This window comes from Nothobranchius furzeri, chromosome 4, assembly GCF_043380555.1.
Source record: "Nothobranchius furzeri strain GRZ-AD chromosome 4, NfurGRZ-RIMD1, whole genome shotgun sequence".
NCBI lineage: Eukaryota > Metazoa > Chordata > Actinopteri > Cyprinodontiformes > Nothobranchiidae > Nothobranchius > Nothobranchius furzeri.
Genome location: NC_091744.1, coordinates 36,709,745 through 36,731,151, shown reverse-complemented (window position 1 = coordinate 36,731,151; position 21,407 = coordinate 36,709,745).

Sequence of the window (21,407 nt, the reverse complement as noted above, 5' to 3'; positions counted from 1 at the left end):
TTCTCTCCTGGAGGCCCTCAGTCAGACCCATTGTTGACATGTGGCAAGACGCTCCTCGGGGCGCGTCTTGCTTGTGCCTCTCTCCTGGAGGCGCTCAGTCAGAACCAGAGGTGACATGTGGCAAGACGCTCCTCGGGGCGCGTCTTGCTTGGGCCTCTCTCCTGGAGGCCCTCTGTCAGACCCAGTGTTGACATGTGGCAAGACTCTCCTCGGGGTGCGTCTTGCTTGGGCTTCTCTCATGGAGGCCCTCAGTCCGACCCAGTGTTGACATGTGTCAAGACGCTCCTCGGGGCGTGTCTTGCTTGGGCCTCTCTCCTGGAGGCGCTCAGTCAGACCCAGTGTTGACATGTGGCAAGATGCTCCTCTGGGCGCGTCTTGCTTGGGCTTCTCTCCTGGAGGCCCTCAGTCAGACCCATTGTTGACATGTGGCAAGACGCTCCTCGGGGCACGTCTTGCTTGGGCCTCTCTCCTGGAGGCGCTCAGTCAGACCGAGTAGTGACATGTGGCAAGACGCTCCTCGGGGCGCGTCTTGCTTGGACCTCCCTCCTGGAGGCGCTCAGTCAGACCGAGTAGTGACATTTGGCAAGACGCTCCTCGGGGCGCGTCTTGCTTGGGCCTCTCTCCTGGAGGCGCTCAGTCAGACCGAGTGCTGACATAAGGCAAGACGCTCCTCGGGGCGCGTCTTGCTGGGGCCTCTCTCCTGGAGGTGCTCAATCAGACCCAGTGGTGACACGTGGCAAGACGCTCCTCTGGGCGCGTCTTGCTTGGGCCTCTCTCCTGGAGGAGCTCAGTCAGACCCAGTGGTGACACGTGGCAAGACGCTCCTCGAGGTGCATCTTGCTTGGGCCTCTCTCCTGGAGGCGCTAAGTCAGACCCAGTGTTGACACGTGGCAAGACGCTCCTCGGGGCGCGTCTTGCTTGGGCCTCTCTCCTGGAGGCGCTCAGTCAGACACAGTGTTGACATGTGGCAAGACACACCTCGGGGCGCGTCTTGCTTGGGCTTCTCTCATGGAGGCCCTCAGTAAGACCCATTGTTGACATGTGGAAAGAAGCTCCTCGGGGCGCGTCTTGCTTTGGCTTCTCTCCTGGAGGCCCTCAGTCAGACCCATTGTTGACATGTGGCAAGACGCTCCTCGGGGCGCGTATTGCTTGGGCCTCTCTCCTGGATGCCCTCTGTCAGACCCAGTGTTGACATGTGGCAAGACTCTCCTCTGGGCGCGTCTTGCTTGGGCTTCTCTCATGGAGGCCCTCAGTCAGACCCAGTGTTGACATGTGTCAAGACGCTCCTCGGGGCGTGTTTTGCTTGGGCCTCTCTCCTGGAGGCGCTCAGTCAGACCCAGTGTTGACATGTGGCAAGACGCTCCTCGGGGCGCTTCTTGCTTCGGCTTCTCTCCTGGAGGCCCTCATTCAGACCCATTGTTGACCTGTGGCAAGACGCTCCTCGGGGCACGTGTTGCTCTGACCTCTCTCCTGGAGGCGCTCAGTCAGACCGAGTAGTGACATGTGGCAAGACGCTCCTCGGGGTATGTCTTGCTTGGGCGTCTCTCCTGGAGGCGCTCAATTAGACCCAGTGTTGACATGTGGCAAGACGCTCCTCGGGGCGCGTCTTGCTTGGGCTTCTCTCCTGGAGGCCCTCAGTAAGACCCATTGTTGACATGTGGCAAGACGCTCCTCGTGGTGCGTCTTGCTTGGGCCTCTCTCCAGAAGGCCCTCAATCAGACCCAGTGTTGACACGTGGCAAGACGCTCCTCGGGGCGCGTCTTGCTTGGGCCTCTCTCCTGGAGGCGCTCAGTCAGACTGAGTAGTGACATGTGGCCTGACGCTCCTCGGGGCGCGTCTTGCTTGGGCCTCCCTCCTGGAGGCGCTCAGTCAGACCCATTGGTGACATGTGGCAAGACACTCCTCGGGGCGCGTCTTGCTCGGGCCCCTCTCCTGGAGGCCCTCTGTCAGACCCAGTGTTGACATGTGTCAAGACGCTCCACGGGGCGCGTCTTGCTTGGGCTTCTCTCCTGGAGGCCCTCAGTCAGACCCATTGTTGACATGTGGCAAGACGCTCCTCGGGGCGCGTCTTGCTTGTGCCTCTCTCCTGGAGGCGCTCAGTCAGAACCAGAGGTGACATGTGGCAAGACGCTCCTCGGGGCGCGTCTTGCTTGGGCCTCTCTCCTGGAGGCCCTCTGTCAGACCCAGTGTTGACATGTGGCGAGACGCTCCTCCGGGCGCATCTTGCTTGGGCCTCTCTCCTGGAGGCCCTCAGTAAGACCCATTGTTGACATGTGGCAAGACGCTCCTCGGGGCGCGTATTGCTTGGGCCTCTCTCCAGAAGGCCCTCAATAAGACCCAGTGTTGACATGTGGCAAGACGCTCCACGGGGCGCGTCTTGCTTGGGCTTCTCTCCTGGAGGCCCTCAGTCAGACCCATTGTTGACATGTGGCAAGACGCTCCTCGGGGCGCGTCTTGCTTGGGCCTCTCTCCTGGAGGCGCTCAGTCAGACCCAGTGTTGACATGTGGCAAGACGCTCCACGGGGCGCGGCTTGCTTGGGCTTCTCTCCTGGAGGCCCTCAGTCAGATCCATTGTTGACATGTGGCAAGACGCTCCTCGGGGCACGTCTTGCTTGGGCCTCTCTCCTGGAGGCGCTCAGTCAGACCGAGTAGTGACATGTGGCAAGACGCTCCTTGGGGCGCGTCTTGCTTGGACCTCTCTCCTGGAGGCGCTCAGTTAGACCGAGTAGTGACATGTCGCAAGACGCTCCTCGGGGCGCGTCTTGCTTGGGCCTCTCTCCTGGAGGCGCTAAGTAAGACCAAGTGCTGACATAAGGCAAGACGCTCCTCGGGGCGCTCATTGCTTGGGCCTCTCTCCTGAATGCCCTCTGTCAGACCGAGTGTTGACATGTGGCAAGACTCTCCTCGGGGCGCGTCTTGCTTGGGCTTCTCTCATGGAGGCCCTCAGTCCGACCCAGTGTTGACATGTGTCAAGACGCTCCTCGGGGCGTGTCTTGCTTGGGCCTCTCTCCTGGAGGCGCTCAGTCAGACCCAGTGTTGACATGTGGCAAGACGCTCCTCTGGGCGCGTCTTGCTTGGGCTTCTCTCCTGGAGGCCCTCAGTCAGACCCATTGTTGACATGTGGCAAGACGCTCCTCGGGGCACGTCTTGCTTGGGCCTCTCTCCTGGAGGTGCTCAGTCAGACCGAGTAGTGACATGTGGCAAGACGCTCCTCGGGGCGCGTCTTGCTTGGACCTCCCTCCTGGAGGCGCTCAGTCAGACCGAGTAGTGACATTTGGCAAGACGCTCCTCGGGGCGCGTCTTGCTTGGGCCTCTCTCCTGGAGGAGCTCAGTCAGACCCAGTGGTGACACGTGGCAAGACGCTCCTCGAGGCGAATCTTGCTTGGGCCTCTCTCCTGGAGGCGCTAAGTCAGACCCAGTGTTGACACGTGGCAAGACGCTCCTCGGGGCGCGTCTTGCTTGGGCCTCTCTCCTGGAGGCGCTCAGTCAGACACAGTGTTGACATGTGGCAAGACACACCTCGGGGCGCGTCTTGCTTGGGCTTCTCTCATGGAGGCCCTCAGTAAGACCCATTGTTGACATGTGGAAAGAAGCTCCTCGGGGCGCGTCTTGCTTTGGCTTCTCTCCTGGAGGCCCTCAGTCAGACCCATTGTTGACATGTGGCAAGACGCTCCTCGGGGCGCGTATTGCTTGGGCCTCTCTCCTGGATGCCCTCTGTCAGACCCAGTGTTGACATGTGGCAAGACTCTCCTCTGGGCGCGTCTTGCTTGGGCTTCTCTCATGGAGGCCCTCAGTCAGACCCAGTGTTGACATGTGTCAAGACGCTCCTCGGGGCGTGTTTTGCTTGGGCCTCTCTCCTGGAGGCGCTCAGTAAGACCCAGTGTTGACATGTGGCAAGACGCTCCTCGGGGCGCTTCTTGCTTCGGCTTCTCTCCTGGAGGCCCTCAGTCAGACCCATTGTTGACCTGTGGCAAGACGCTCCTCGGGGCACGTGTTGCTTGGACCTCTCTCCTGGAGGCGCTCAGTCAGACCGAGTAGTGACATGTGGCAAGACGCTCCTCGGGGTATGTCTTGCTTGGGCGTCTCTCCTGGAGGCGCTCATTTAGACCCAGTGTTGACATGTGGCAAGACGCTGCTCGGGGCGCGTCTTGCTTGGGCTTCTCTCCTGGAGGCCCTCAGTAAGACCCATTGTTGACATGTGGCAAGACGCTCCTCGTGGTGCGTCTTGCTTGGGCCTCTCTCCAGAAGGCCCTCAATCAGACCCAGTGTTGACACGTGGCAAGACGCTCCTCGGGGCGCGTCTTGCTTGGGCCTCTCTCCTGGAGGCGCTCAGTCAGACTGAGTAGTGACATGTGGCCTGACGCTCCTCGGGGCGCGTCTTGCTTGGGCCTCTCTCCTGGAGGCGCTCAGTCAGACCCATTGGTGACATGTGGCAAGACACTCCTCGGGGCGCGTCTTGCTTGGGCCCCTCTCCTGGAGGCCCTCTGTCGGACCCAGTGTTGACATGTGTCAAGACGCTCCACGGGGCGCGTCTTGCTTGGGCTTCTCTCCTGGAGGCCCTCAGTCAGACCCATTGTTGACATGTGGCAAGACGCTCCTCGGGGCGCGTCTTGCTTGTGCCTCTCTCCTGGAGGCGCTCAGTCAGAACCAGAGGTGACATGTGGCAAGACGCTCCTCGGGGCGCGTCTTGCTTGGGCCTCTCTCCTGGCGGCCCTCTGTCAGACCCAGTGTTGACATGTGGCAAGACGCTCCTCCGGGCGCATCTTGCTTGGGCCTCTCTCCTGGAGGCCCTCAGTAAGACCCATTGTTGACATGTGGCAAGACGCTCCTCGGGGCGCGTATTGCTTGGGCCTCTCTCCAGAAGGCCCTCAATAAGACCCAGTGTTGACATGTGGCAAGACGCTCCACGGGGCGCGTCTTGCTTGGGCTTCTCTCCTGGAGGCCCTCAGTCAGACCCATTGTTGACATGTGGCAAGACGCTCCTCGGGGCGCGTCTTGCTTGGGCCTCTCTCCTGGAGGCGCTCAGTCAGACCCAGTGTTGACATGTGGCAAGACGCTCCACGGGGCGCGTCTTGCTTGGGCTTCTCTCCTGGAGGCCCTCAGTCAGACCCATTGTTGACATGTGGCAAGACGCTCCTCGGGGCACGTCTTGCTTGGGCCTCTCTCCTGGAGGCGCTCAGTCAGACCGAGTAGTGACATGTGGCAAGACGCTCCTCGGGGCGTGTCTTGCTTGGGCCTCTCTCCTGGAGGCGCTCAGTCAGAACCAGAGGTGACATGTGGCAAGACGCTCCTCGGGGTGCGTCTTGCTTGGGCCTCTCTCCTGGAGGCCCTCTGTCAGACCCAGTGTTGACATGTGGCAAAACGCTCCTCCGGGCGCATCTTGCTTGGGCCTCTCTCCTGGAGGCCCTCAGTAAGACCCATTGTTGACATGTGGCAAGACGCTCCTCGGGGCGCGTCTTGCTTGGGCCTCTCTCCAGAAGGCCCTCAATCAGACCCAGTGTTGACATGTGGCAAGACGCTCCTCGGGGCACGTCTTGCTTGGACCTCTCTCCCTGAGGCGCTCAGTCAGACCGAGTAGTGACATGTGGCAAGACGCTCCTCGGGGCGCGTCTTGCTTGGACCTCTCTCCCTGAGGCGCTCAGTCAGACCAAGTGTTGACATTTGGCAAGACACTCCTCGGGGCGCGTCTTGCTTGGGCCTCTCTCATGGAGGCCCTCTGTCAGACCCAGTGTTGACATGTGTCAAGAAGCTCCTCGGGGGGCGTCTTGCTTTGGCCTCTCTCCTGGAGGCGCTCAGTCAGACCGAGTGCTGACATGTGGCAAGAAGCTCCTCGGGGCGCGTCTTGCTTGGGCTTCTCACCTGGAGGCCGTCAGTAAGAACCATTGTTGACATGTGGCAAGACGCTCCTCGGGGCGCGTCTTGCTTGGGCCTCTCTCCTGGAGGCGCTCAGTCAGACCAAGTGGTGACATGTGGCAAGACACTCCTCGGGGCGCGTCTTGCTTGGGCCTCTCTCCTGGAGGCCCTCTGTCAGACCCAGTGTTGACATGTGGCAAGACACTCCTCGGGGCGCGTCTTGCTTGGGCCTCTCTCATGGAGGCCCTCTGTCAGACCCAGTGTTGACATGTGTCAAGACGCTCCTCGGGGCGCGTCTTGCTTTGGCCTCTCTCCTGGAGGCGCTCATTCAGACCGAGTGCTGACATGTGGCAAGAACCTCCTCGGGGCGCGTCTTGCTTGGGCTTCTCTCCTGGAGGCCCTCAGTAAGACCCATTGTTGACATGTGGCAAGACGCTCCTCGGGGCGCGTCTTGCTTGGGCCTCTCTCCAGGAGGCGCTCAGTCAGACTGAGTAGTGACATGTGGCCTGACGCTCCTCGGGGCGCGTGTTGCTTGGGCCTCTCTCCTGGAGGCGCTCAGTCAGACCAAGTGGTGACATGTGGCAAGACGCTCCTCGGGGCGCGTCTTGCTTGGGCCTGTCTCCAGAAGGCCCTCAATCAGACCCAGTGTTGACACGTGGCAAGACGCTCCTCGGGGCGCGTCTTGCTTGGGCCTATCTCCTGGAGGCGCTCAGTCAGAATGAGTAGTGACATGTGGTCTGACGCTCCTCGGGGCGCGTGTTGCTTGGGCCTCTCTCCTGGAGGCGCTCAGTCAGACCAAGTGGTGACATGTGTCAAGACACTTCTCGGGGCGCGTCTTGCTTGGGCCTCTCTCCTGGAGGCCCTCTGTCAGACCCAGTGTTGACATGTGGCAAGACACTCCTCGGGGCGCGTCTTGCTTGGGCCTCTCTCATGGAGGCCCTCTGTCAGACCCAGTGTTGACATGTGTCAAGAAGCTCCTCGGGGCGCGTCTTGCTTTGGCCTCTCTCCTGGAGGCGCTCAGTCAGACCGAGTGCTGACATGTGGCATGACGCTCCTCGGGCCGTGTGTTGCTTGGGCTTCTCTCCTGGAGGCCCTCAGTCAGACCCATTGTTGACATGTGGCAAGACGCTCCTCGGGGCGCGTCTTGCTTGGGCCTCTCTCCTGGAGGCGCTCAGTCAGACCGAGTGCTGACATTTGGCAAGACGCTCCTCGGGGCGCGTCTTGCTTGGGCTTCTCTCCTGGAGGCGCTCAGAAAGACCCAGTGTTGACATGTGACAAGACGCTCCTCGGGGCACGTCTTGCTTGGGCCTCTCTCCTGGAGGCCCTCTGTCAGACCCAGTGTTGACATGTGGCAAGACGCTCCTCCGGGCGCATCTTGCTTGGGCCTCTCTCCTGGAGGCGCTCAGTCAGACACAGTGTTGACATGTGGCAAGACACTCCTCGGGGCGCGTCTTGCTTGGGCTTCTCTCATGGAGGCCCTCAGTAAGACCCATTGTTGACATGTGGAAAGAAGCTCCTCGGGGCGCGTCTTGCTTGGGCCTCTCTCGTGGAGGCGCTCAGTCAGACCCAGTGTTGACACGTGGCAAGAAGCTCCTCGGGGCGCGTCTTGCTTGGGCCTCTCTCCTGGAGGCGCTCAGTCAGACCCAGTGTTGGCATGTGGCAAGACACTCCTCGGGGCGCGTCTTGGTTGGGCCTCTCTCCTGGAGGCGCTCATTCAGACCCAGTGGTGACATGTGGCAAGACGCTCCTCGGGGCGCGTATTGCTTGGGCCTCTCTCCTGAATGCCCTCTGTCAGACCGAGTGTTGACATGTGGCAAGACTCTCCTCGGGGCGCGTCTTGCTTGGGCTTCTCTCATGGAGTTCCTCAGTCCGACCCAGTGTTGACATGTGGCAAGACGCTCCTCTGGGCGCGTCTTGCTTGGGCTTCTCTCCTGGAGGCCCTCAGTCAGACCCATTGTTGACATGTGGCAAGACGCTCCTCGGGGCACGTCTTGCTTGGGCCTCTCTCCTGGAGGCACTCAGTCAGACCGAGTAGTGACATGTGGCAAGATGCTCCTCGGGGCGCGTCTTGCTTGGACCTCCCTCCTGGAGGCGCACAGTCAGACCGAGTAGTGACATTTGGCAAGACGCTCCTCGGGGCGCTTCTTGCTTGGACCTCTCTCCTGGAGGCGCTCAGTTAGACCGAGTAGTGACATGTGGCAAGACGCTCCTCGGGGCACGTCTTGCTTGGGCCTCTCTAATGGAGGCGCTCAGTCAGACCGAGTGCTGACATAAGGCAAGACGCTCCTCGGGGCGCGTCTTGCTGGGGCCTCTCTCCTGGAGGAGCTCAGTCAGACCCAGTGGTGTCACGTGGCAAGACGCTCCTCGGGGCGCGTCGTGCTTGGGCCTCTCTCCTGGAGGCGCTCAGTCAGACCCAGTGTTGACATGTGGCAAGACTCTCCTCGGGGCGCGTCTTGCTTGGACCTCTCTCCTGGAGGCGCTCAGTCAGACCGAGTAATGACATGTGGCAAGACGCTCCTCGGGGCGCGTCTTGCTTGGGCCTCTCTCCTGGAGGCGCTCAATTAGACCCAGTGATGACATGTGGCAAGACGCTCCTCGGGGCGCGTTTTGCTTGGGCTTCTCTCCTGGAGGCGCTCATTCAGACCCAGTGGTGACATGTGGCAAGATGCTCCTCGGGGCGCGTATTGCTTGGGCCTCTCTCCTGAATACCCTCTGTCAGACCCAGTGTTGACATGTGTCAAGACGCTCCTCGGGGCGCGTCTTGCTTTGGCCTCTCTCCTGGAGGCGCTCAGTCCGACCGAGTGCTGACATGTGCCCCGGAGGCACTCAGTCAGACCGAGTAGTGACATGTGGCAAGACGCTCCTCGGGGCGCGTCTTGCTTGGGCCTCTCTCCAGAAGGCCCTCAATCAGACCCAGTGTTGACACGTGGCAAGACGCTCCTCGGGGCGCGTCTTGCCTTATGTCAGCACTCGGTCTGACTGAGCGTCTCCATTAGAGAGGCCCAAGCAAGACGCGCCCCGAGGAGTGTCTTGCCACATGTCAACAATGGGTCTGACTGAGGGCCTCCAGGAGAGAAGCCAAAGCAAGACGCGCCCAGAGGAGCGTCTTGCCACATGTCAACACTGGGTCGGACTGAGGAACTCCATGAGAGAAGCCCAAGCAAGACGCGACCCGAGGAGAGTCTTGCCACATGTCAACACTCGGTCTGACAGAGGGCATTCAGGAGAGAGGCCCAAGCAATACGCGCCCCGAGGAGCGTCTTGCCACATGTCACCACTGGGTCTGAATGAGCGCCTCCAGGAGAAAGGCCCAACCAAGACGCGCCCCGAGGAGTGTCTTGCCACATGCCAACACTGGGTCTGACTGAGCGCCTCCAGGAGAGAGGCCCAAGCAAGATGCGCCCCGAGGAGCGTCTTGCCACGTGTCAACACTGGGTCTGCCTGAGCGCCTCCAGGAGAGAGGCCCAAGCAAGATGAGCCCCGAGGAGCGTCTTGCCACATGCTAACACTGGGTCTGACTGAGCGCCTCCAGGAGAGAGGCCCAAGCAAGACGCGCCCCGAGGAGCGTCTTGCCACGTGTCAACACTGGGTCTGACTGAGCGCCTCCAGGAGAGAGGCCCAAGCAAGACGCGCCCGGAGGAGCGTCTTGCAACATGTCAGCACTCGGTCTGACTGAGCGCCTCCAGGAGAGAGGCCCAAGCAAGACGCGCCCCGAGGAGCGTCTTGACACATGTCTCCTCTGGGTCTGACTGAGCGCCTCCAGGAGAGAGGCCCAAGCAAGACGTGCCCCGACGAGCATCTTGCCACATGTCAACACAGGGTCTGACTGAGTGCCTCCATGAGAGAAGCCCCAGCAAGACGCGCCCCGAGGAGCGTCTTGCCACATGTCAACACTGGGTCTGACTGAGCGTCTACAGGAGAGAGGCCTGAGGAGCGTCTTGCCACATGTCAACACTGGGTCTGACAGAGGGCCTCCAGGAGAGAGGCCCAAGCAAGACGCGCCCCGAGGAGCGTCTTGCCACATGTCACCTCTGGTTCTGACTGAGCGTCTCCAGGAGAGAGGCCCAAGCAAGACGCGCCCCGAGGAGCGTCTTGTCATATGTCAACACTGGGTCTGTCTGAGCGCCTCCAGGAGAGAAGCCCAAGCAAGACGCTCCCCGAGGAGCGTCTTGCCACATGTCAACAATGGGTCTGACTGAGGGCCTCCAGGAGAGAAGCCCAAGCAAGACGCGCCCCGAGGAGCGTCTTGACACATGTCAACACTGGGTCTGACAGAGGGCCTCCAGGAGAGAGGCCCAAGCAAGACGCGCCCCGAGGAGTGTCTTGCCACATGTCACCACTGGGTCTGACTGAGCGCCTCCAGGAGAGAGGCCCAAGCAAGACGCGCCCCGGGGAGCGTCAGGCCACATGTCACTACTCAGTCTGACTGAGCGCCTCCAGGAGAGAGGCCCAAGCAAGACGCGCCCCGAGGAGCGTCTTGCCACATGTCAGCACTGGGTCTGACTGAGCGCCTCCAGGAGAGACGCCCCAGCAAGACGCGCCCCGAGGAGAGTCTTGCCACATGTCAACACTCGGTCTGACAGAGGGCATTCAGGAGAGAGGTCCAAGCAATACGCGCCCCGAGGAGCGTCTTGCCACATGTCACCACTGGGTCTGAATGAGCGCCTCCAGGAGAGAGGCCCAACCAAGACGCGCCCCGAGGAGTGTCTTGCCACATGCTAACACTGGGTCTGACTGAGCGCCTCCAGGAGAGAGGCCCAAGCAAGACGCGCCCCGAGGAGCGTCTTGCCACGTGTCAACACTGGGTCTGACTGAGCGCCTCCAGGAGAGAGGCCCAAGCAAGACGCGCCCCGAGGAGCGTCTTGCCACATGTGAACACTGGGTCTGACTGAGCGCCTCCAGGAGAGAGGCCCAAGCAAGACGCGCCCGGAGGAGCGTCTTGCAACATGTCAGCACTCGGTCTGACTGAGCGCCTCCAGGAGAGAGGCCCAAGCAAGACGCGCCCCGAGGAGCGTCTTGACACATGTCTCCTCTGGGTCTGACTGAGCGCCTCCAGGAGAGAGGCCCAAGCAAGACGTGCCCCGACGAGCATCTTGCCACATGTCAACACAGGGTCTGACTGAGTGCCTCCATGAGAGAAGCCCCAGCAAGACGCGCCCCGAGGAGCGTCTTGCCACATGTCAACACTGGGTCTGACTGAGCACCTCCAGGAGAGAGGCCCAAGCAAGAAGCGCCCCGAGGAGCGTCTTGCCACATGTCAACACTGGGTCTGACTGAGCGCCTCCAGGAGAGAGGCCTGAGGAGCGTCTTGCCACATGTCACCTCTGGGTCTTACTGAGCGCCACCAGGTGAGAGGCGCAAGCAAGAAACGCCCGAGGAGCGTCTTGACACATGTCAACACTGGGTCTGACTGAGCGCCTCCAGGAGAGAGGCCCCAACAAAGACGCGCCCCTAAGAGCGTCTTGCCACATGTCAACAATGGGTCTGACTGATGGCCTCCAGGAGAGAAGCCCAAGCAAGACGCGCCCCGAGGAGCGTCTTGCCACATGTCAACACTGGGTCTAATTGAGCGCCTCCAGGAGAGAGGCCCAAGCAAGACGCGCCCCGAGGAGCGTCTTGCCACATGTCACTACTCGGACTGACTGAGCGCCTCCAGGAGAGAGGTCCAAGCAAGACGTGCCCCGAGGAGAGTCTTGCCACATGTCAACACTGGGTCTGACAGAGGGCATCCAGGAGAGAGGCCCAAGCAATACGCGCCCCGAGGAGCTTCTTTCCACATGTCAACAATGGGTCTTACTGAGGGCCTCCATGAGAGAAGCCCAAGCAAGACGCGCCCCGAGGAGTGTCTTGCCACATGTCAACACTGTGTCTGACTGAGCGCCTCCAGGAGAGAGGCCCAAGCAAGACGCGCCCCGAGGAGCGTCTTGCCACGTGTCAACACTGGGTCTGACTTAGCGCCTCCAGGAGAGAGGCCCAAGCAAGATGCGCCCCGAGGAGCGTCTTGCCACGTGTCACCACTGGGTCTGACTGAGCTCCTCCAGGAGAGAGGCCCAAGCAAGACGCGCCCAGAGGAGCGTCTTGCCACGTGTCACCACTGGGTCTGATTGAGCACCTCCAGGAGAGAGGCCCCAGCAAGACGCGCCCCGAGGAGCGTCTTGCCTTATGTCAGCACTCGGTCTGACTGAGCGCCTCCAGGAGAGAGGCCCAAGCAAGACGCGCCCCGAGGAGCGTCTTGCCACATGTCACTACTCGGTCTAACTGAGCGCCTCCAGGAGAGAGGTCCAAGCAAGACGCGCCCCGAGGAGCGTCTTGCCAAATGTCACTACTCGGTCTGACTGAGCGCCTCCAGGAGAGAGGCCCAAGCAAGACGTGCCCCGAGGAGCGTCTTGCCACATGTCAACAATGGGTCTGACTGAGCGCCTCCAGGAGAGAGGCCCAAGCAAGACGCGCCCCGAGGAGCGTCTTGCCACATGTCACTACTCGGACTGACTGAGCGCCTCCAGGAGAGAGGTCCAAGCAAGACGTGCCCCGAGGAGAGTCTTGCCACATGTCAACACTGGGTCTGACAGAGGGCATCCAGGAGAGAGGCCCAAGCAATACGCGCCCCGAGGAGCTTCTTTCCACATGTCAACAATGGGTCTTACTGAGGGCCTCCATGAGAGAAGCCCAAGCAAGACGCGCCCCGAGGAGTGTCTTGCCACATGTCAACACTGTGTCTGACTGAGCGCCTCCAGGAGAGAGGCCCAAGCAAGACGCGCCCCGAGGAGCGTCTTGCCACGTGTCAACACTGGGTCTGACTTAGCGCCTCCAGGAGAGAGGCCCAAGCAAGATGCGCCCCGAGGAGCGTCTTGCCACGTGTCACCACTGGGTCTGACTGAGCTCCTCCAGGAGAGAGGCCCAAGCAAGACGCGCCCAGAGGAGCGTCTTGCCACGTGTCACCACTGGGTCTGATTGAGCACCTCCAGGAGAGAGGCCCCAGCAAGACGCGCCCCGAGGAGCGTCTTGCCTTATGTCAGCACTCGGTCTGACTGAGCGCCTCCAGGAGAGAGGCCCAAGCAAGACGCGCCCCGAGGAGCGTCTTGCCAAATGTCACTACTCGGTCTGACTGAGCGCCTCCAGGAGAGAGGCCCAAGCAAGACGTGCCCCGAGGAGCGTCTTGCCACATGTCAACAATGGGTCTGACTGAGGGCCTCCAGGAGAGAAGCCCAAGCAAGATGCGCCCAGAGGAGCGTCTTGCCACATGTCAACACTGGGTCTGACTGAGCGCCTCCAGGAGAGAGACCCAAGCAAGACACGCCCCGAGGAGCGTCTTGACATATGTCAACACTGGGTCGGACTGAGGGCCTCCATGAGAGAAGCCCAAGCAAGACGCGCCCCGAGGAGAGTCTTGCCACATGTCAACACTCGGTCTGACAGAGGGCATTCAGGAGAGAGGCCCAAGCAATACGCGCCCCGAGGAGCGTCTTGCCACATGTCACCACTGGGTCTGAATGAGCGCCTCCAGGAGAGAGGCCCAAGCAAGACGCGCCCCGAGGAGCGTCTTGCCACATGTCAACACTGGGTCTGACTGAGCGCCTCCAGGAGAGAGGCCCAAGCAAGACGCGCCCCGAGGAGCGTCTTGCCACATGTCAACACTGGGTCTGACTGAGCGCCTCCAGGAGAGAGGCCCAAGCAAGATGCGCCCCGAGGAGCGTCTTGCCACATGTCAACAATGGGTCTGACTGAGGGCCTCCAGGAGAGAGGCCCAAGCAAGATTCGCCCGAAGGAGCGTCTTGCCACATGTCAACACTGGGTCTGACAGAGGGCCTCCAGGAGAGAGGACCAAGCAAGACGCGCCCCGAGGAGCGTCTTGCCACATGTCACCTCTGGTTCTGACTGAGCGCCTCCAGGAGAGAGGCCCAAGCAAGACGCGCCCCGAGGAGCATCTTGTCACATGTCAACACTGGGTCTGTCTGAGCGCCTCCAGGAGAGAAGCCCAAGCAAGACGCGCCCCGAGGAGCGTCTTGCCACATGTCAACAATGGGTCTGACTGAGGGCCTCCAGGAGAGAAGCCCAAGCAAGACGCGCCCCGAGGAGCGTCTTGACACATGTCAACACTGGGTCTGACAGAGGGCCTCCACGAGAGAGGCCCAAGCAAGACGCGCCCCGAGGAGTGTCTTTCCACAGTCACCACTGGGTCTGACTGAACGCCTCCAGGAGAGAGGCCCAAGCAAGACGTGCCCCGAGGATCGTCAGGCCACATGTCACTACTCAGTCTGACTGAGCGCCTCCAGGAGAGAGGCCCAAGCAAGACGCGCCCCGAGGAGCGTCTTGCCACATGTCAGCACTCGGTCTGACTGAGCGCCTCCAGGAGAGAGGCCCAAGCAAGACGCACCCCGAGGAGCGTCTTGCCACATGTCAGCAATGGGTCTGACTGAGGGCCTCCAGGAGAGAGGCCCAAGCAAGACGCGTCCCGAGGTGCGTCTTGCCACATGCCAACAATGGGTCGGACTGAGGGCCTCCAGGAGAGAAGCCCAAGCAAGACGCGCCCCGAGGAGCGTCTTGACACATGTCAACACTGGGTATGACAGAGGGCCTCCAGGAGAGAGGCCCAAGCAAGACGCGCCCCGAGGAGTGTCTTGCCACATGTCACCACTTGGTCTGACTGAGCCCCTCCAGGAGAGAGGCCCAAGCAACACGCGCCCCGAGGAGCGTCAGGCCACATGTCACTACTCAGTCTGACTGAGCGCCTCCAGGAGAGAGGCCCAAGCAAGACGCGCCCCGAGGAGCGTCTTGCCACATGTCAACAATGGGTCTTACTGAGGGCCTCCAGGAGAGAAGCCCAAGCAAGACGCGCCCCGAGGAGCTTCTTGCCACCTGTCAGAACTCGGTCTGACTGAGCGCCTCCAGGAGAGAGGCCAAAGCAAGACGCGCCCCGAGGAGCGTCTTGACACATGTCAACACTGGGTCTGACAGAGGTTCTCCATGAGAGAGGCCCAAGCAAGACGCGCCCCGAGGAGTGTCTTGCCACATGTCAACACTGGGTCTGACAGAGGGCCTCCAGGAGAGAGGCCCAAGAAAGATGCGCCCCGAGGATTGTCTTGCCACATGTCACCACTTGGTCTGACTGAGCGCCTCCAGGAGAGAGGCCCAAGCAACACGCGCCCCGAGGAGCGTCAGGCCACATGTCACTACTCAGTCTGACTGAGCGCCTCCAGGAGAGAGGCCCAAGCAAGACGCGCCCCGAGGAGCGTCTTGCCACGTGTCAACACTGGGTCTGATTGAGGGCCTTCTGGAGAGAGGCCCAAGCAAGACGCGCCCCGAGGAGCTTCTTGCCACCAGTCAGCACTCGGTCTGACTGAGTGCTTCCAGGAGAGAGGCCAAAGCAAGACGCCCCCCGAGGAGCGTCTTGACACATGTCAACACTGGGTCTGACAGAGGGCCTCCATGAGAGAGGCCCAAGCAAGACGCGCCCCGAGCCACATGTCACTACTCGGTCATACTGAGCGCCTCAGGGAGAGAGGTCGAAGCAAGACGTGCCCCGAGGAGCGTCTTGCCACATGTCAACACTGGGTCTGACTGAGCGCCTCCAGGAGAGAGGCCGAAGCAAGACACGCCCCGAGGAGCGTCTTGACACATGTCAACACTGGGTCTGACTGACGGCCTCCATGAGAGAAGCCCAAGCAAGACGCGCCCCGAGGAGAGTCTTGCCACATGTCAACACTCGGTCTGACAGAGGGCATCCAGGAGAGAGGCCCAAGCAATATGCGCCCCGAGGAGCGTCTTGCCACTTAAACCCACAACCTAGCACTGAGGACAGAGGGACTTTATTTAAATTAGTACTTAATGGAAACGATACATAATGATACATAAGAGCCATGTCACACATTCAGCCTAGGAATAGAAGCATTGTGCACTATTAAAAATATACACATCAATTGCTCGAATCCCATTGTTGCAAAGTAAAACTCTAATAAAACTCTAGTCTGACATCAACAGAGAAGACTTAGTGTATGTACTACAAATACAGCATTAGGATTTAGAGTGGACCGTGCACCTTGTGAACCATCAGAGGCTTATGACGCAACATATCTTCCAGTTGCTATTAGACAAGTTATAATTCTCGACCATTTTTCGGAACTGGTTTCTTTGGTCCGTGAGTAAATGCCATTAGTACTTAATGGAAACGATACATAATGATACATAAGAGCCATGTCGTACATTCAGCCTAGGAATAGTAGCATTGTGCACTATTAAAAATATACACATCAATTGCTCGAATCCCATTGTTGCAAAGTAAAACTCTAATAAAACTCTAGTCCGACATCAACAGAGAAGACTTAGTGTATGTACTACAAATACAGCATTAGGATTTCGAGTGGACCGTGCACCTTGTGAACCATCAGAGGCTTATGACGCAACAAATCTTCCAGTTGCTATTAGACAAGTTATAATTCTCGACCATTTTTCGGAACTGGTTTCTTGGGTCCGTGAGTAAATGCCAAATGAGATGATAGTCCTTAAGTAAGTTCCTGGCGATCCCATGTCACGCTCTTGCCCATCAGCCGGTGAACGCTGAGACGGAACTCGATGAGAGCAATGTATTTTTTAAGTGCTCCGAATGTACTTCTAACAAGCGTGCGATTCACTTTGTGAGTAAACCGCAGCTGCAGCTGATTCAAACAGTCGAGCCAACTTTCTACATCACAATATGCGTTTTGTAGTTAGTCGAGTTACCTTTTGTGTGGCGCATGCACGGGTCGTTATCGTCCAGCTCCCAGCTTAGAGAGTCCTGTATTGACACAGACGTCAATACATCTCGATGACATGCAACACACAAAGTCTGTCGCATACAGGTGGGTTAACACATGTACGATACCTTTTTGTGTGGCGCATGCACGGGTTGTTAGCGTCCAGCTCCCAGCTTAGAGAGTCCTGTATTGACACAGACGTCAATACATCTCGATGTCATGCAACACACAAAGTCTGTCGCATACAGGTGGGTTAACACATGTACGATACCTTTTGTGTGGCGCATGCACGGGTCGTTAGCGTCCAGTTCCCGGCTTATAGAGAGTCCTGTATTGACACAGACGTCAATACATCTCGATGTCATGCAACACACAAAGTCTGTCGCATACAGGTGGGTTAACACACATGTACGATGTGTGCGATGGCACGCCCAGTTTACAATGGGACACGACGATGATCATTGTTAACCAAACTCTTGTTTCTCACGACAGGTGGTAGCGTTGTCTCCTGCACCTGGTCTTCGTGCACAGAGGGTGCTGTAATGTGCTCGTCATAGTCGCGATCGTTGTCACTCGAATCCGTTGTTCTCACGACAGGTGGTAGCGTTGTCTCCTGCATGTTGTCTTCACGTGCGGCAAGCGTTGTGCTGTGCTCGTTATAATGGTTGTCTTCGTACAAAGGGGGTGTTGAATACTCCTTCGCGAGTAGTGTAGGAGGTGGTGTGATGGGACGGTTCTCAGAGGCGTTATGTGAGCGTACCACCATGGCCTGAGCAACTGCGACTACTGAGAGTACACCCAGTACAGACAGCGAGATCTTTTTTTTTCTTGGGTGTTGTACGTGTGGGTACAGCCGCTTTAATGGCAGTGAGAGCAAGTGGGCAAATGTATTTATAGGTCACTAGCAGAAACTAAGGCACGTGGTCAGAGTGTAATCGTAACCACCGTAGCTCTTGTCATAATTTAATATACATAGAAATCAGAAACGGGCATGTCAGGATAGACATCGCGAGTGATAATGCGGCCTGTATCTGTGTGCGCTTGAGAGCACCTTGTTGTTCTACTGTGGTGCCCACGCCGCCAGGTCTGTAAATGTCATCGACCTCCTTTATATACGCATACGCTAAAGACCGTATATTCTCTATGGATTTGAACACGTCCTTTGTTTCGCGTAACGCTTGAGCTGTGTCGAGCGTGATGTTGTGTGTGTATGCCAGTGTTTCACGTGCACCGAGGTCCGAAAGGGCGTGCGCTACAACTATTAACCTTGGTTTGGGAGTGTGGCGAAACGCTCGCTCCGCTGTAATGGGCGGATGCAATGTTATCACCTGGTACGTTTCGTTAGTCGGGTCGTAACACACCGGTCCGTCACACGGACCGTCACATTGTATGGGGCACAGTAAGGACAACACGCCGCCGACCGTGACTTCACACTCGACCGCGGTGGTGTTATCGATTTGCAAAGGATCACATACGCCTCTCCAGTCGCAATGAGGCACATTGTAGTCGACGCGACCGTCGGTCACCATAGCTTTCGTCAGCCAACACACTCGATTGCCCTTCGCAACATCGGCGATCAACGTGAGCTTAGAGGTCGACGTCGCTTTACTGTACGCCAGGATATCCGTGTGTGAGTGCACGCTCGACGTCGATTGACAACCAGTCATGTCAGACCTGATCAGACCTTCTGAACACATGACCATTAGTTGTTGTGCGGCCGAGAGTATCGCGATCATACCGTTGAGATGTGTAGAAATCGCGTACATGCCAGCCTTCCACGTTTCCAAAATTTCCAGCAGTCTAGAGGGACTTGTCTTAGCGCGCACGGCTGTGCTGAATTTGCGTTGGGTAGACACAACGGCTTCGACCTCGCTTAGGATCTGTGGGCTCATGTACTCGTGGTAGGCCAAGACGTGTATAGTCGAGCGCGGTGACGCCCCGAACACTTGACCCGGTTTTGTTGTGGCGATATGCGTGTCCAGTAACGCGGCAAAGTCCGCATGTCTAGCGTGTATTGATTTTACAGCTCGCTCATACCCCAACAGTACGGTCTGTAGAAGTTTGTTCACTTGTTTCCATGCGCTCGTGGAACACAGGACATCGCAACCTCTGTGATACTCAAGTAAAGCGTCAAACACCAGCTGCTTGCACGTTGGAAATACAATCGGTAGTAACTTCTTACTCCACTCTATGTTGAACTCGTATAGTATGTATATGGGCGGTTGCGGCGGTTTGCGCATTTTCTATCTACCCTCAGCTAATATGACTCTGTGGTCTGTCTCCTGAGATGGTGCGGTTGGAACTTGCGAGAGTGCACTATCGACGGTCGGCGTTTCCATTTCGTCAACTGCCATTTTCAGCCGCTGGCAAACGGCTGTCGACGGTCGATGCGAGACACCAACATAACGTTAGACCGCGACCCTCATGCCAGTTTTCTGTAGTACTGGTTGTAGTTTCTGGTGCACACTCGAAACGCCATTACGATCACAATTACGTTGATTAATAAATCCAGTGTTGTAGCGACTGCAGCCAGCGCCGTCGCGCAACTTGTGTCGGTGTTATCTCTCAATACTTTCATTCCTATCCGAGCGTATGCAGAATCTACGGATCTGGTGAAGTTGCTTGTCACTAGCTTGTGCACGTTTGATATGGCACTTTGCGCGAGACTCGCACAACCTGCAGTGGCGACCGTCGCGTCAGTGCAAAGTTTTTCCGATATATCGCTCGCAACATCGTTTGTCATTTGCTGTACACTGCGCACACTGGCCGCGAGGTCGCGGAGAGGGTCTTCGTTACGAGTTGTGTAATATCCGCTGACTTGCCGATTCAATTCTGGTGGCGCTGACCCAAACGAGAATGCTTTTAAGGCGCATGTCGTGGTAACTCTGGTAGCGCCGTGGTTGACGAGGACGATCATCTTTAGCAATAGTTCATCTCGAAGCACAACGATGGTGAGGGCGACGGTTTGGCCGGTTCCGCCTTCAGGCCACTCGGTTGCCGCTAGATTGCCCAATGCCACACACGCAGACGAACCCTGTACACACTCAATGACCCGTGTGCGATCGTTGATTTCTGCTAGTACGTTTGCTAGTTCTAAGTGCTTCCACGGATCGGGCGTGGGCACGCGCTTGTTTTAGAGGCGTTTTCGCGCAGCCTCTACCCTGCACGACCGCTCGTGGCGGCACTAGCTATATTTATCTTTATTTGTTTCACACACACACACACACACACACACACACACACACACACACACACACACACACACACACACACACACACACACACACACAGGCCCTTGCGTGCAAACCCCGGTCAGGTCTGCAGTGTACACATCAGAGACATGATGTGCTTTCACAGAACTGAGGTTGTTCATTACTAAATGACTTTTACAGGAATATTGTTATTATACTATTCAACAGGTTGATCATAATAATGGGTATTAAACCCACAACCTAGCACTGAGGACAGAGGGACTTTATTTAAATTAGTACTTAATGGAAACGATACATAATGATACATAAGAGCCATGTCATACATTCAGCCTAGGAATAGTAGCATTGTGCATTATTAAAAATATACAGATCAATTGCTCGAATCCCATTGTTGCAAAGTAAAACTCTAATAAAACTCTAGTCTGACATCAACAGAGAAGACTTAGTGTATGTACTACAATTACAGCATTAGGATTTCGAGTGGACCGTGCACCTTGTGTACCATCAGAGGCTTATGACGCAACATATCTTCCAGTTGCTATTAGACAAGTTATAATTCTCGACCATTTTTCGGAACTGGTTTCTTGGGTCCGTGAGTAAATGCCAAATGAGATGATAGTCCTTAAGTAAGTTCCTGGCGATCCCATGTCACGCTCTTGCCCATCAGCCGGTGAATGCTGAGACGGAACTTGATGAGAGCGATGTATTTTTTAAGTGCTCCGAATGTACTTCTAACAAGCGTGCGATTCACTTCGTGAGTAAACCGCAGCTGCAGCTGATTCAAACAGTCGAGCCAACTTTCTACATCACAATATGCGTTTTGTAGTTAGTCAAGTTACCTTTTGTGTGGCGCATGCACGGGTCGTTAGCATCCAGCTCCCAGCTTAGAGAGTCCTGTATTGACACAGACGTCAATACATCTCGATGTCATGCAACACACAAACTCTGTCACATACAGGTGGGTTAACACATGTACGATACCTTTTGTGTGGCGCATGCACGGGTCGTTAGCGTCCAGCTCCTGGCTTATAGAGAGTCCTGTATTGACACAGACGTCAATACATCTCGATGTCATGCAACACACAAAGTCTGTCGCATACAGGTGGGTTAACACACATGTACGATGTGTGCGATGGCGCGCCCGTTTACAATGGGACACGAGGATGATCATTGTTAACCAAACTCTTGTTTCTCACGACAGGTGGTAGCGTTGTCTCCTGCACCTGGTCTTCGTGCACAGAGGGTGTTGTAATGTGCTCGTCATAGTCGCGATCGTTGTCACTCGAATCCGTTTTTCTCACGACAGGTGGTAGCGTTGTCTCCTGCATGTTGTCTTCGCGTGCGGCAAGCGTTGTGCTGTGCTCGTTATAATGGTTGTCTTCGTACAAAGGGGGTGTTGAATACTCCTTCGCGAGTAGTCTAGGAGGTGGTGTGATGGAACGTATCTCAGAGGCGTTATGTGAGCGTACCACCATGGCCTGAGCAACTGCGACTACTGAGAGTACACCCAGTACAGACAGCGAGATAAATTTTTTTTCTTGGGTGTTGTACGTGTGGGTACAGCCGCTTTAATGGCAGTGAGAGCAAGTGGGCAAATGTATTTATAGGTCAC